Source organism: Pelophylax lessonae (genome assembly GCF_965119305.1).
Source record: "Pelophylax lessonae genome assembly, chromosome: 11".
Lineage (NCBI taxonomy): Eukaryota > Metazoa > Chordata > Amphibia > Anura > Ranidae > Pelophylax > Pelophylax lessonae.
Window position 1 is genome coordinate 163,704,962 of NC_138778.1, and position 15,893 is coordinate 163,720,854.

Sequence of the window (15,893 nt, forward strand, 5' to 3'; positions counted from 1 at the left end):
ATAATGTATGACAGTGTCACTTGTTAGACTTTTTCTGTTCTTACTAAACATTAAAAAAATACAGAGTATTATAAATCAACTAAAAACCAAAACCAAAATTGAATAGATTATGCAGAGAATCATTTATTAACAAATATAAAAATTAATAAGGTATTTACAAGTGTCGTACTTGCATCAAGCCCATCTTGTATCCATACCGCTGTAATCAGACCAGGAATGTACAATGAAACTCTGCCCTCCAATGAGAGGAGAGGAATAGAAAAGGTAATGAACTGGCACTGATGAACGAAGTACCAATGAAAGGGAATCTCCAAGTGGAGTTACATGAAGGCCTATCCTGGTGCCACTTTGCTTTTATTTCTTTTTAGTTGATTCATCATATCTTACATCCAGATATTCAAAGTTTGCAAGGACTACTGGCAGTTAAAAAGGTGCTGTGCGTGCGTGCGCCTTTTTTTTTTTACTTTTTGAGCATACCAGACAGGAGGCTCCGAATCTGTGCTTCAAAAGGTGGGGCTCCACTCTCAACACACTAGCCTACTCATTACAAGCTAGTGCTCAGAAACAGCAGGAATGCGTGGGAACGCAGTTTCGGCACCTCCAGCACTGAATGTATGTAATAGAAAGGGGTGCTGAGGTGTGCTGGAAGGTCTATTGATGCTGGCTGTTGGGGGATCTATTGTTCCTAGAGGGAATCTATTTTTGTATGGCGGAGGTCTTTTATTGTTGCTGGCGGGGGATCTTTTGTTGCTGGAGGGAGGATTATGTTGCTAGTGGGTCAGTTGTTGCTGGAGGGATCTACTGTTGAGGGAGGGGTCTATTTTTGCTGGCTGTTGGGGGGCCTATTGTTACTGGAGGGCATTTATTTTTGTGTGGCAGTCTAATGTTGCTGGGGAGGTCTATTGTTGCTAGTGGGGGAACTATTGTTGTTGGTTGGGCTTATGTTGCTGGGGGATCAATTGTTGCTTGGGGGAGGAGACAAGAAGTGACTCAGAAGAGGGGAGTTATTGCACCTATTCTCTGAGAAAAAAGGCCTGGTTGTAAGTATCCAAAAGGGAAGGTGGTGTAGTTTGGTCTATGTGCAATAAGAGTAATTAGAGGGACAGGTTATCCGAGGGCCATATTTATGAAACTGTGAATGAGACATTTACCATATATTCACTGTCGGTGAATATTCCTGGTGCATGTGACCTGTACTAAAATGCCACTCATGTGTGCATGTGTTTTATATGAAAGGAAATAACTAGCTACCTGTGATTGGTGAATGTCCTATTTACTGTTTTAAAAACATGCCCCCCAAGACAGGTGGATGTGGGCTAGATGGATGCTAGCTAGTTAGCCAAACCAGCCAACAGTTTTTTTTTTTTTTTTTGGCGGGGGGGGGGGGGGGGGGGTTATGTTATTGTTTAATCTGCTAGAAATAATAATACCTACAGTCTATCACCCTACCACCCAACAGTTTTTTATCTCTTTGGGGTCAGTGCCACATTAAATTTCCCAGGTCTACATATCTGTTGTGCCAATTAAAAGGGGTTCCCTCTCTACCTCTTGTTTTTTTTTTTTTTTTTTAATATTAAAATATTAAATAAATAAATATTAGTATTCATTTTAATATTAAATATATTGAAGTGTGTAACTGGGAACCCACAAAGGTGGGCAGAGACATCCAAAACTTCCAACTGGACTGGAACAGAGCCAGGAGTTACGGCAAAGAGATCTTGTGTTGGAGTATCCAAGTCTTGTAAAAATGGGCTGACTCAGCCCACCAGGCTCCGTATATTACTAAATATCCCTTTTGGGTGGATTAACCCTTTATTGCAGTTCTAAAGATTCATTATTTACTGCTCTGGATAGCCATTTATCTTAAAATGTAAGATTTCAGTGCAATGCTTGGATCTTTGATTCTATTACAAATACTGTACCTGGCATTTATAGGTACCTTTATAGCAATGTCAGATGAGTGTGTGTGGTTTTCTAAAAACATCTTTTCTATCTTCTTTTTCCTGCTGGGCTGTCCAAGAATGAGAATGAATCTTTCTTGTCCTACAAACTGTATGTGTCTTTATGTAGCAGTACTGATAGATACAGATAGATAGCATCATCGAAACAATGAACATGAAGTTAAGCAAGCTCCGGGAGGCAGTGGAGGACAGAAAAACCTGGCACGCTATGGTCCAAGAGGTCATAAAGAGTCAGACATGACTAAACAGCTGAACAACAACACCTGCTAGTAATTTGCTCCCCATGATGCTGGCTGCAACAGGGTACAGTGATCCACATTCAGGTCTGTGCTGTCTCTAGTTTTCAGAAAGTAGAGGAAAGGTGGTGTTGTTGAGTGATAGAACTAGGTGTTCACATTCAGGTCTTACCAACGTAGAGAGAAAAATGGGCAAAGGTGCATTTTCAGGCTCGTGGAACAGATTTTGATTGGAATTTTGTGCTAATATAGCTAATTAGCTGGTCCACACATAAACAAAATGTATTGTTTTTCAAATTTAATTTAGTAGCATTTAACAGAGTTTAGAGGTCTAGTAATTATGGCTGTACTGTTTTTTTTTTTTTTTTTGGTTTACAATATACGTGGCAGTGATGCCATATCCTGCCTGATTGTAATATCTTATTACTTTCTGTGCTAAGTTAAGTAATTGTATGGAAGCAAAGATCCCACAAAGAAGCTTGTTATATTCAAGCCACTGAATCAAAAAGTAACTCTCTTTCATCCTTTCATCTGCCTTGTGCTGTTTGCTTAAGGTTATTCCATTCAGTACTCTCCAGGACATAAGCTAACACAGTGGAAATTCTTCGGTGTCCTAAGAGTTTACATACTATCTTGAATATCCCAGTATAGTTTATAGAGACAGTTGAAATCTCTAGAGGATTTTAAAAGAAGGGCAGGTTCGAACCCCAGAGACAAATGGGACAACAAAAAGGGCAGGTTCGGAACCCCAGAGACAAATGAAACAACAAAAAGAACAGATTTCCATCCCAGAGACAAATGGGATGACAAAAAGGGCAGGTTTAGGTTCCAGAGTCAAATGGGATAAGAAGAGGGCAGGTTCAGATTCCAATGACAAATGGGACAACAAAAAGGGCAAGTTCGGACCCCGGAGACAAATGGGACTACAAAAAGGGCAAGTTTACATCCCAGAGAAAAATGGGACAAGAAAAGGGCAGGTTCAGATCCAGGGTCATATTGGACAAGAACAGGACAGGTTCAGATTCCAGAGACAAATGAGACAACAAAAAGGGCAGGTTTACCCTCCAGAGACAGATGGGACAAGAAAAGTACAGGTTCAGGTCCCAGAGTCAAATGGAATAATAAAAGGGCTGGATCAGACGCAGAAGAAAAATGGGACAAGAAGAAGGCAAATTCAGACCTCAACCAAATGAGATAAGAAGATACAGATTCAGACCCCAGAGATAAAATTGAAAAAGAAGAGGGTAGGTTTGGACCCCAGAGACAAATGGAACAAGACAAATTCAGACTCACAAGACAAATGGTACAAAAAGAGGGAGGTTCGGACCCAAGATATGAATGGAACAAGAAGAGGGCAGGTTCAGGTGCCAGAGACAAATGAGACAGCAAGAGAGCATGCTCAGACCAAAGAGCCAAATGGGATAAAAAGTGGACAATTTCAGATCCCAAGGACAAATGAGAAAACAACAGGGCAGGTTCAAACCTCAGAGAAAAAATGGGATAAGAAGAGGACAGGTTTGGAGCCAGGGACAAATGGGACAAGAAGAGGTCAAGTTTAAACCCTAGAGACAAATAGGACAACAAAAGGGTAGATTTGGCCCCAGAGACAATGGAACAACAAGAGGGAAAATTCAAACAACAGAGACAAATAGGACAACAAAAGGGTGGGTTCAGACCCTAGAGACAATGAAACAAGAGGGCAAATTCAGACCCCCGAGACAAATGGGACAAGAAGAGGACAAGTGTAGAACCTAGAGACAAATGGGACAAGAAAAGGGCAAGTTCAAACCCCAGATAAAATGTGGCAACAAGGAACATAACTGTTACAAAAGTACTTAGACCCCTGATGAATAAAGAAAACTTTGCAATGCAAGCTATGCTTATTCTTTAAAGCCCCTACCCCTATGATAAAAGACAGCATGACACATTAAAAAAGCACACACTAGGGGAAAAAAGATACTTGCCTTACATTTGCCCTCTGCCCACGGTGCCTAGGTAAGAGTGACATTACAGGCATTTAGGGAGATCCTAGGAAAGCTGAAGATCCCAAATCCTACAAAAAGTTGGCCCGACCCTTTGCCTGAAGTTTGGCTTTAAATGCAAACTTTATTTAAGATACTTTAATTTCTTAAAAAATACAGCATTATCATGGGCAATATATATTTGTCTTTCCGAATTGTGACAGTAATCCTAATTTGTGCACCCAGGGCGAGGCTTCAACAAAGTACGTCTGCCATTCCCTTAATGCTTCATCACCTCTTAAGTTTTTGTGTGTTGATATTGTGAAACCTGACAGTTTCCACACAGATAGAAGGAGAGATAATCATTATGTACCTGGGTGGGGGAGCTTGATTTCACAAAATATTCTCTTGGTATGCTTGGCTGTTTTCCTCAACACTTCTCAAGAAGAGGCTGATGATTTATCGATGAGACGGGTGAGGCTCAGTGTTATTGCAGCTTTCAAGCCAACTGCCAGAAAACCAGTTTTCCACTTGACGAAATGATCCCTTATTCAGAGTCAGACAGCCATGAAGGTACAGACAACATGACAAGGTGTACCTGTGTAATGTGGGCTGTTCTGTGTCTGCTGTCATAATAATGTGAATTTATTTCATGTAGCTTTTGCCATAATCATCACTGACTATAGTGTGGCCTGGAGACATAGTAGATATGTGTGACCCAGGATGGTGAGGCTCAGGGCCGGGGCTTCCACTAGGCAAACTAGGCAGCCGCCTAGGGCGCATTGCCACCCAGGGGCACAGCCAGGAGTCGGCACTCTCTCTCCATCATGAATTCTCCATCATGAATGATTATTGTGAGCTGAGGCGAGGGGCGGTGGTGGGGGGGGAAGAAGGGACAGCGGAAGATGCCAAGTGTCTTGGGCAGTGGCGGAACTACCAGGCCCTGGCTTTCCACCACTGTTGGAGGGGCCCCAAAAGGCAAGAAGGGAGCCCCCCCAGAGTGCTGCCTGCATGATGATCCTCTTCAGGTGGAGCTGAGCGGCCTTAACCCCGGGCAGGAAGTGACTCTCTGCACTGAGCTGGTGGGCAGCCGTTTATTTCCCTGGGTCGGTATTAAGCAGGGAGCGGAAGAGAGCTGAACCTGAGCCAGAGCTTGGCACTGGAGGGCGGAACCTTTACTGGGGCAGAAGCGACGAGGCACCAGAATGGTCTGAGGAGGTTGGTGATGAAGGACGTGTGGAACTCTCTGACTGCTGCTTTTCCCTCCACCAGGAGCCACCGCGTTTAACAGGGGTTTGGGGGCACCAGGTGTGCCATGAGGAATTGGGGTCCCTGGGTGTGCCATGGGGGATTGGGGTCCCCAGGTGTGAGACGGAGGAACATCAGGGTCCCCAGGTGTGACATTGAAAAACATCAGGATCTGACATAGAGGTACATCGGGGTCAGTGGGTATGGCAGCATGACATGGAGTAATATTGGGGTCCCAGGGTGTGACATGGATAAACATCAAAGTCCCTGGGTGTGACATGGAGGGACATTAGGGTCCCAGGTGTGAAATGGAGGAATATGGGGGGTCACTGGGTATGACAGCATAACATGGAGGAACCATCAGATCAGGGTCACATAGAGGAGTTTTTAACCCCTTCCCTTTTTTTTGGGGGGGCGCAGGTAGCTGGTCTTGTCTAGGGCATTAAATAGTCTAGCACCGGCCCTGGTGAGACTTTACTATATACAAGAGGCCATGGAGAAGCTACATCACCAGTTTTTGAAAGCCTAAAACCTGGACTCCAACATTACCTTCAGCCCTCTCATATACTGAAAATTCTTAGTCAGATTTTGCTGCACACTGTGAGCTTCTCACAGATGCTTTTCACTGAGAGCTTCTAAATTTTCTTACCATTGTGTCCTGGCATCACTCATTTTCTGAGTCATTATCAAAGATGCATTCAAAGCTTCTCTTACTGCTTACTGATTCCTTCTGACAATGTCATCTGGGACTGTTGTTCACTGAGCTAATAAGAAACTACAAGCCCATCATTGCATTCACTATGTGCCTGTATAGAAGGGGTTGGTAAGGCACATGAATGAGTTTTCCACTCTGCTTGCCTCAGCTTTCTCCAGCCCATACACCTTGACTGGTGGAGGGAGAGCATGGCTTGGAGAGACACACACATCCTGTTTTATTAGTCTCACATAATAAAAAGAATAAGAATGGGAAGTTGCACATGATATAAACATATCACAGAAACAATTTCTTCTCTCACTCTCTTTCTTTATAAGTATCTCTATTTCTTTCTGTATCTCTCTCTCTCTCTCTCTGTATATACATCGATCAACCATAACATTATGACCACTGACAGGTAAAGTGAATATACAGGTGCATCTCATAAAATTAGAAAATAATCAAAAAGGTAATTTATTTCAAAAATTCTTCTCAAAAAGTGAAACTCATATATTTTATATAGATACGTTACACAAAGAGTGATATATTTCAAGCATTTCTTTCTTTTAATTTTGATGATTATGGCTTACAGCTAGTGAAAACCCAAAATTCTGTAACTCAGGAAATTAGAATATTACATAAGACCAATAAAAAAAAGGATTTTTAATACAGAAATGCACTCAATATTTGGTCGGGGCTCATTTTGCATGAATTACTGCATCAATGTGGTGTAGCATGGAGGCGATCAGCCTGTGGCACTGCTGAGGTGTTATGGAAGCCCAGGTTGCTTTGATAGCGGCCTTCAGCTCGTCTGCATTGTTGGGTCTGATGTCTCTCATATTCCTCTTGATAATACCCCACAGATTCTCTATAGGGTTTAGGTCAGGCGAATTTGCTGGCCAATCAAGCACAGTGATACCATGATCAATAAACCAGGTATTGGTATTTTTGGCAGTATGGGCATGTGTCAAGTCCCGCTGGAAAATGAAATCAGCATCTCCATAAAGTCAGCAGAGGGAAGCATGAAGTGCTCTAGAATTTCCTGCTAGAGGGCTGCACTGAATGTGGACTTGATAAAACACAGTGGACCAATACCAGCAGACAACATGGCTCCCCAAATCATCTCTCTCTCTCTCTGCAGATCCATGTCTATCATGATGCCCGACACTCTCTGACCCACCAAAAAGAAAAAAACCCTGATACATCCAAACCCATCACTTAGCTCTTGCCAAATATTATCTATGGATCCCCATTGCTGCAATACACGCAAAGCGGTGGAGGTCTCTGGGTGATGTCATTGACCATATATGGATATGACCATACTTGGTCAATGACGTAACTGGGATCACAGCGATGTCATTGACCTAGTATGGTCATGTCTGTGTATAGTCAATTAAGTCACTTGGAGACCCCCATCCCTTTGCAGGAGTTAAGTTCAGACATGTCAACAGGTGGTGGGTTTTTGGTATATGCACATCGTCAGACATCGTGGGGGCTTTATTCTTTATATTTATACATAGTATATAATATATATACAGCATACAGTGTATATTTAAATACATACACAGTGTATATATACTGATGAGACATAATCTTATGAACACTGACAGGTAAGTGAATAACACTGATTATCTCCTTACAATAGCATCTGAAAGCTAGTGGGATATATTAGGCAGCAAGTAAACATGTTGTCTGTGAAGTTGATGTGTTGAAAGCAGAAAAAATGTGCAGTTTGTTGTGTATGGGGCTGCTTAGCTGGAGACCGATCAGGGTGCCCATGCTGACCCGTGTCTACAGCCAAAAGTGCCTACAATGTGAGCATCAAAACTGGGCCAAGAAACAATGGAAGGAGGTAGCCTGGTCTGATAAATCACATTTTCTTTTACATCATGTGGATGGCCAGGTGTCTATGCATCGCCTACTTGGGGAAGAGATGGCACTTGGATGCTCTATGGGAAGAAGGCAAGTTGGCAAAGGCAGTGTGATGCTTTGGGCAATGTTGAGCTGGGAAACCTTTGGTCCTGCTATTCATGTGGATGTTACTTTGACAAGCAGCACCCAACTAAACATTGTTGATGACAAAGTACACCCCTTCATGCAAATGGTATTCCCTAAATGCAGTGGCCTCTTTCAGCAGGATAATGCGCCCTGCCACACTGCAAACATGGTACAAGAATGCTTTGAGTACTTGATTTGGCCTCCAAATTCTCCAGATCCTATTCCACAGTGGGGACAGGGTGGCATGAAAATGGGGCCAGGGTAGGATGGGGCAGGGCCAGGGCTGAGTGGAAGCAGGCCAGGACTGAATGGAGGCAGGGTACCCCAATTTAAAGCGGAGTTCCACCCTGGGAAAGTTTTTTTAATGAACATACCCCCGGGACAGTCAGGGCTAGTACATTCCACAATGGCTAGCCTCTGATCTGTCCCGGGTTGCACTTACCTTTTAGAAGAAATACTTACCTTGAAAATGTCTTGTCCAGCGCTGCCATCTCAGGTGTGGGCAGCTTGAAGCCAGCGCGATCCTCCTCTGTGTCCTCTTCCGTCTTCTTCGGTCCCACGATGCACTGCACCGGCCCCGCCGTCACTTCCGGTGCCTCAGCGTCATCCCTGCCCAGCTTCTGGGCATGCCCAGAAGCTGTTTAGCAAGGTATGACGGCGCCTGCACCGGAACTGGTGCAGGCGCATTGATTCCTGGGAGCGATGATGTTCAGCTCCCAGGAATCATTGCAAAGCCAGGAAGTGACGAATCGCCGTGGCCGCCGAGGGGAGGAAGAGGAAGTAAGGTAAGTATATTTTCTTCTAAATAAGGTATGTAAAAAAAAAAAAAAAAATTGCGATTATCCATTTGTTTTTCAGGCAAAAGCAATACACTGTAGAACCTCCGGCTACGACCGTAAACATGGAGGTGACGTCACCCGGCTCTTCCCGACGCGCGTTGCGTCACTACCCAAGTGACTTTATCAAGGGATGTCTTGATAAAGTCACGTGGGTAGTGACGCAACGCGCGTCAGGAAGAGCCGGGTGACGTCACCTCTGTGTTTACGGCCGTAGCCGGAGGTTCTACAGTGTATTGCTTTTGCTCATTTGTTGCTATTTGATTGTAAGTGTATCTTTTATTGTAATTAAACTGGTTTTGAAGTTACTGCACCATGAGCGTCTCATTTTATATCCTATGAGGCGGAACGGCTTGGAGTGAGCATATTGTGCAGCTGAAGATCGTTACTGCATTGGGAGATCGATGTACTGTGAACATCAGTGATTACATGCCCGCAAGAGAGGAGAGAGGTCGGAAGCCCATTTCAAAGGAAAGCAATCGGCTTGTTTGGATTATACACATGTGCAGATAGTGTGTGTGGGAGGTAAGTGGCCACTACACACCTGTTTGTTGGAGATTAGATCGATATCCTTATTATTGATGTTATATTTTACGATTGGTTGATCCTTTGAAGATTTATTTCAATCTTTGATTGTATATTGGACACTGTGGGATTTTCTCAGATACTATATTTTTATACACAACTTTTTATATGAATTGTTTTATGAAATATTTTTTGGAATTTTTTCATCACATATCAGTCATCAACGATTATATTGATCATCGCCCTTTTTCATCGATTGCATTGATTTTGTGATTGCATTATATATATATATATATATATATATATATATTTCCTTGGGATTGACACACTATTTATTTATTTGAGGACTTTATTTATGCACAGTCTTTTCAGAGTCATCCACTGAAGATCTTTTGTGTATAGGCTCGCTTTTACAGTTTTATATTGAGGATTGATTTTACTTTTTTGCATCAGGTTTAATCACATAGAGCACTATCCACAGTGGTGGACATCGTTATTGTCACAGAGTGTATCGCATTTATTTATGATTTGAATTAGCGCCGATTTTCTACACCATACACGTAAACATTGGTGGACACTGTTGGGATTGCACTGATAAACAGGACACTGATAATCAGTGCCAATGTCCCTTTAACACAAGCCTGTTATTGTCTCTCTTCTCTCCTCACGTCAGCGTGAGGAAAGAAAAGCCAATAACTGGCTTATGTTTACATCCGTGATCAGCTGTCATTGAACACAGCTGATCACGTGGTAAAGGACTGCTTTGGCTGGCCCTTTACCCCTATTTGTGATCAGCTGAGTCCAAAGGACTCAGCAAACACAGAGGGCACCACAGGGGGTGCCCGGGCAGCACAATCATGGGAGGACGTCAATAGACGCCCTCCCCAGCAAAGTAAACCTACGCTGTAGCAGTCATTTGGCTATAGTGCGGGTGGGAATGGGATTAAAAATGGTTTTAGCCAACATTTACTACGTTTATACAATTAGAAAAATAAAGCACGCGTCACAGTTTGGCGCTCTGCCTGCAATTCTAAGTAAAACGTGATGTACAGCAGGTCTGAAGTGCTTCTTACTCTCAAGGGCACTTAAGACCTGTTGCTGACAGCTTTAAGGATTAGGACAGGTTTTTATAGTCCTTAATGGCTGGAGTGCAAAGGAGAAACCTGCACGATTGCCTTCTGTATCCCAAACAAAAAAATGTTTCAGTGCTTTTTCAATGGCCTCTCCATTCTGTTTACAAAGCAACAAGAAATAGTATAATTCGTATCTATCTATCTATCTATCTATCTATCTATCTATCTATCTATCTATCTATCTATCTATCTATCTATCTATCTATCTATCTATCTATCTATCTATCTATCTATCTATCTGTCTATCTGTCTATCTGTCTGTCTGTCTGTCTGTCTGTCTGTCTGTCTGTCTGTCTGTCTGTCTGTCTGTCTGTCTGTCTGTCTGTCTGTCTGTCTGTCTATCTATCTATCTATCTATCTATCTATCTATCTATCTATCTATCTATCTATCTATCTATCTATCGTATGTATCGCTATTTACAGAGGAGTACATACTATCCTAATTAAGGAGCTGAGGCAACTGTGCTCCATGAACTATTCAATAAAAATGGGTATTTACTAAGGTGAATTAAGAAAATTGCAATTTTCAGATTTGATAAATTGACTCCCAAGTGATAAATCTGCAGACACACATAAAAAGCATCTACAATAACTAGCTGTTACTGTAACAGGGTGCATAATCAGCCGAATAATAAGACAGAGAGTAACTGTACATTTCAGTTTACTAAATAGGTCCAAAGTAGAATCAGTAAAGCAAAAAATAGATCAAAAAGGTAAATAGCATTAATACACTGTATAATGATACAAAACAGATCATGAAAGCTGCACCAACATAGACTTTTGACTGTCTATGGGCCGAACGCAGCCCTTTGCATACCTTTATCTGGCTTTTGGGGCACTATTCCTCCCACTGATATGAGGCACTATTCCTCCCACTGACACCAAAAAGGGGCAATAATTCCTGCATTGACACCAAGAGTGGGGCACAATACCTTCCACTGATACCAATGATGGGGCACTATTCCACTGATACCAATGATGGGACATTATTCCTCCCAGTAACACTAATGATGGGGCACTATTCCTTCCACTGATACCCATGATGGGGTACTATTCCTCCTAATGATACCAATGATGGGGCACAATTCGTCCCACTGACACCAAAGTGACTCTTAATACAAAATTTAGCACCCTCCTAGTTAGGTGCTAGATAGGAGAGTATAGTTTTGGCTCTGTTTGTCTATCAGAGGAGCAGCAGGTAAATTCTATATTGCTCTGTGTTTAACAGGGAGCAGGATCTGTGAGTTAGGTCTGCTCAATGTGCTCATCTGGTCTAGGGGAGTGTTTCACACTGGTCCAATAGGGAGGCATGATGGACAGTGGAAAAACCTGACCAATGGGTACACAGGCTTCGATACAGCCCCAGTGATTGGCACAAACTGGTTGTCTCGGTGCATTGTGGGGTGTTGTATAAAAGCCAGGAGCACATGTGCTCGGGGGTCTTTGGCTGGTGAACAGAGTCCCGGAAAGAGGGTGGTGGCTGCCTCCTCTTCTGCAGCGATTAGTATATGGTCACAGGTGGTCAGCCTGGTGAGCAAGAAGGCAGGAGCTGAACCCAGAGGTCCAGGAGAGCTGACTAGAGGGGTCGAGACACTGGAGAACTTGGAAAAACAGTATTGTGAGTAAAGGGGATTGTGTCTAAGGGCCTGACCAGGAAGGGGGCCACCCCGAAGCAGAGTAGTCAGAAGACGGGTATCAGCTGGTGGAGTGAAAGGGGGTGCTAGGCGAGTACCCTGAAGATAAGTGCTAAGCAAGCATTAAATTCAGAGACTTTACCTCAGATTCATCTAGTGGCAAGGTGAAACTGCGACCTTGCCACACCTTCAGATAGAAGTCCTCAGCATTGGGAATAGTTCAAGTGCAGAAGTATCCCACTCTTCCCTTCTCCCATCCCTATTTAAAATAAAACAACAAAACAACAACCCCTAGACTGAGCATTGACTGAAAGTAAAGTGTTATAGTTCTGTATGCAGTTGCTATCGGTAACCCAGAGGGACCCGAAAAGGTGAGAAATTCAGCAGCCCCCAAAGATGCTACACAAAGATGAGAAATTGTATTCTCCCACTGACCACAGTCGCCTCCCCTCCTAAATTCTGAAGCACAGTTAATTGGCCCTTTGTTTTGGAAAGTTTGGAGACCCCTGCTCTATAACAACAGGGAGCCTAGCTGAGAATCACAAATTCAGTTAAACAGTTCAGAGCACAAACACCTTTTTACACTTATTACCCCCTCAGTGAATTCCAGGATAGCTCTGATAAAGGTACTGGAGGATGTCTAGAGAAATCTTAGGCCTTAAGATATGGAGGCCCACCACACTGGAAACCTCTGGTAGAAATAAGGGAGGGGCTCCGCATGAACTGAGTCTTCTGGAGAAGCTGAGTACTAATAGGCTGTGGCACGGCTGCCCACATGTTGTTTCTGACAGTGGAGTACCTCACACCTGGCTGAACATCACTTGTCTAGCTACCTCTGCCTCATCAAATGTGGCCTCTTTCCACTTTTGAGGGAGGGAAGCATTTATATGTATTTTCCCTCGGTGTGTCCAGAAACCCAGCGAGTTGTAGGAAAAATATTTAAAGGGTGAAATGACTGTAACCTCAGTGGAAGTAGTTCTTAGAGATAAATTGGTGCATTATATATTTTTCTTTAGATCTATAGAGACAATGACTAAGGCTCCATGTACACGGGACGTTGTTAAAAGTCCCTTTGAATGCTGGAATTTTTAGGACGTTTGAAACGTCCGTTCGGTCGCGTTTGTACCCGCGTTTAGCGGGCGTTTGCGGGCGTTTGCGTTTAGAACCGTTCCTAGAGGTCAAAAAAATTATTCCCCTTTAAAATGGAAAAACACGAACGCTAAACGCGGGTCATCGCGTTCGGTCGCGTTTTTGCGTTTGAAACGCCAGGAAACACACGTTTCGAACGTAAATAATTGCGTTCTAAAAAAAGTCCCTGAACGCAACTGCCTGCAAATGACTGTAAACGACCTGGTGTACATGGACAGATAAGATAACATGGAGCTGCGTTCAGGGGCTTCTGAAAAAAATGCCCAACTGCTCCTAAACGGCCATTTCCAGCGTCCCGTGTACATGGAGCCTAACAGTTTCTTCCTTTTTGTTGTTTTTTCTATCCTATATTTTATTTTGCAATCATGTATACTGTAGTAGAATACAAGAGAATGAACAAGGATGAACTGATGAATGTGTCCGAAGCAAGGCAGATTGAAACACATGGAAAAACAAGGGAGGGCTTGCCTTATAATTAACATAAGGCAATTAGCCAGGCAAGGCAGATTCTAGAGCAAATGGGGTTCCATCTACCTCAGGTACAAGTGTTCTAGTACAGTCGAGCCGGTTGAGGGTACAAGGACAGAATCTAAGGAACTGAAATTAATGGACCGTCCAGTCCACAGCCTGAGCATGCAAGCACTAGAATGTGTGTACCCAACATTAATCCTCCTAGCTGTAGGAAGCACTGCAAAGTAAAAAATGTCTCAGGGTCGTTTGGCATACCTACAGTTTTTCAAGTGGCAGGCTGAGAGAGACTGTGGAGCATCAGGCTGAAAGGGAAACTGTCTGTCTAAGCTCCCATGATAGTGACAGGCTCAAACTCTAGGTTTCCTTGAGCACAGGGAAACACTTTTGGCTGTGAGCCACTCAGCCAATTTTGCAGTCAAGGAGAACAATAGTAAAACTGATACTGACTTGTTATCCTTTAAAAAACATGTCAACAGTACCACTTGCCCCAGAAACAGGAGAGTTGGAAATCTGATGCCAGGGCTGGAGGCCTATGTAGAATTGCCTACTGAGAAGGATGATTTTGGAAGTTAGGTCAAATTCTAGGACAGCCCTCAAAATTTCCACTCGCCTGCTCATATTTGGCGAGTGGAAATACGAGGATTGCAAGCATGAACAGGGCTGTGCTGTCCCGAGGTTGTAAAGCCAGTGCCCCCCAGCCGTGCACAGGCTCACAGCGTGGGCATTTAAATAGGAACAGTCAGCTGCCTGGGACCGCCCCTCTCCACCACCCTCCTGCCGCACATCCCGCCCCGCATAGGCTCACAGCCGCCTGGGACCGCCCCTCTCCACTTCTCTCCTGCTGCACATCTAAGGAGTGGAGTGGTGCATGTCTTAAGGCAGCCCTAAGTGGGTGGGCTGGGAGGGGAGGAATTGAGAGGATGGATGTGCTGGATTGGGGGGGGGGGGGGGTTAATTGGAGGCATAGATGATATGGATTGTAACTCTAATAACCACTTGTTACAATCAAGATATGCAGAATACCATCTCTGAACGCACAACACACCGTGTGCCAATCCTGTCAGCTAAGAACGGGAAACTGAGGCTACAATTCGCACAGGCTCACCAAAATTGGACAAACAAGATTGGAAAAAGTTTGCCTGGTCTGTTTTCAATTTAGTCTGAGTCTCGATTTCAGCTGTAACATTCAGATGGTAGAGTCGGAATTTGTTGTAAACAACATGAATGCATGGTTCAATCCGGTTCAACGGTTCGGTGTGATGGTGGTGGTGTAATGGTGTGGGGGATATTTTCTTGGCACACTTCGGGCCCCTTAGTACCAACTGAGCATCGCTTAAAAGCCATGGCCTACCTGAATATTGTTGCTGACCATGTCCATCCCTTTATGACTACAGTGTACTCCTCTTCTGATGGCTACTTCCAGCAGGATAATGCACCATGTCAGAAAGCTCAGATCATCTCAAACTGGTTTCTTAAACATGACAATGAGTTCTGTGTACACCAATGGCCTCCATAGTCACCAGATCTCTATCCAATAGAGCCCCTTTGGGAAGTGGTGAAACCAGCTATTCGCATCAAGGATATGCAGCCAACAAATCTGCAGCAACTGTGTCATGCTATCATGTCGAAATGGACCAAAATCTCTGAAGAATGTTTCCAAAACTTTGTTAAATCTTTGCCAAGAAGAATTAGGGCAGTTCTGAAGGCAAAAGGGGGTCCAATCCGGTACTAGAAAGGTGAACCTTATAAAGTGGCCCTTGAGTATACATCTTTCTTCTACAGATTAGTTTAAATAGGTGTTAATATGAAGCCTGAAATTGCCAAAGCTACAGCAGAAGTAACCAATACCTACATAAACACTGAAGTATTTGACCAACACAGGGCTTTCCCAGTGGCTGTTGCACCTCTGCTGCACCTGTGAGCCAAGCTTCCAAGTGACTAGAACCTAGAGCTCTTGGTAACAAGCTGACATGAGCTAATAGCCTCAGATCAAGAACACCTGAGCAGAACAGGCAAATTGCACCTGGCCTGACAGCCAGCACTCATT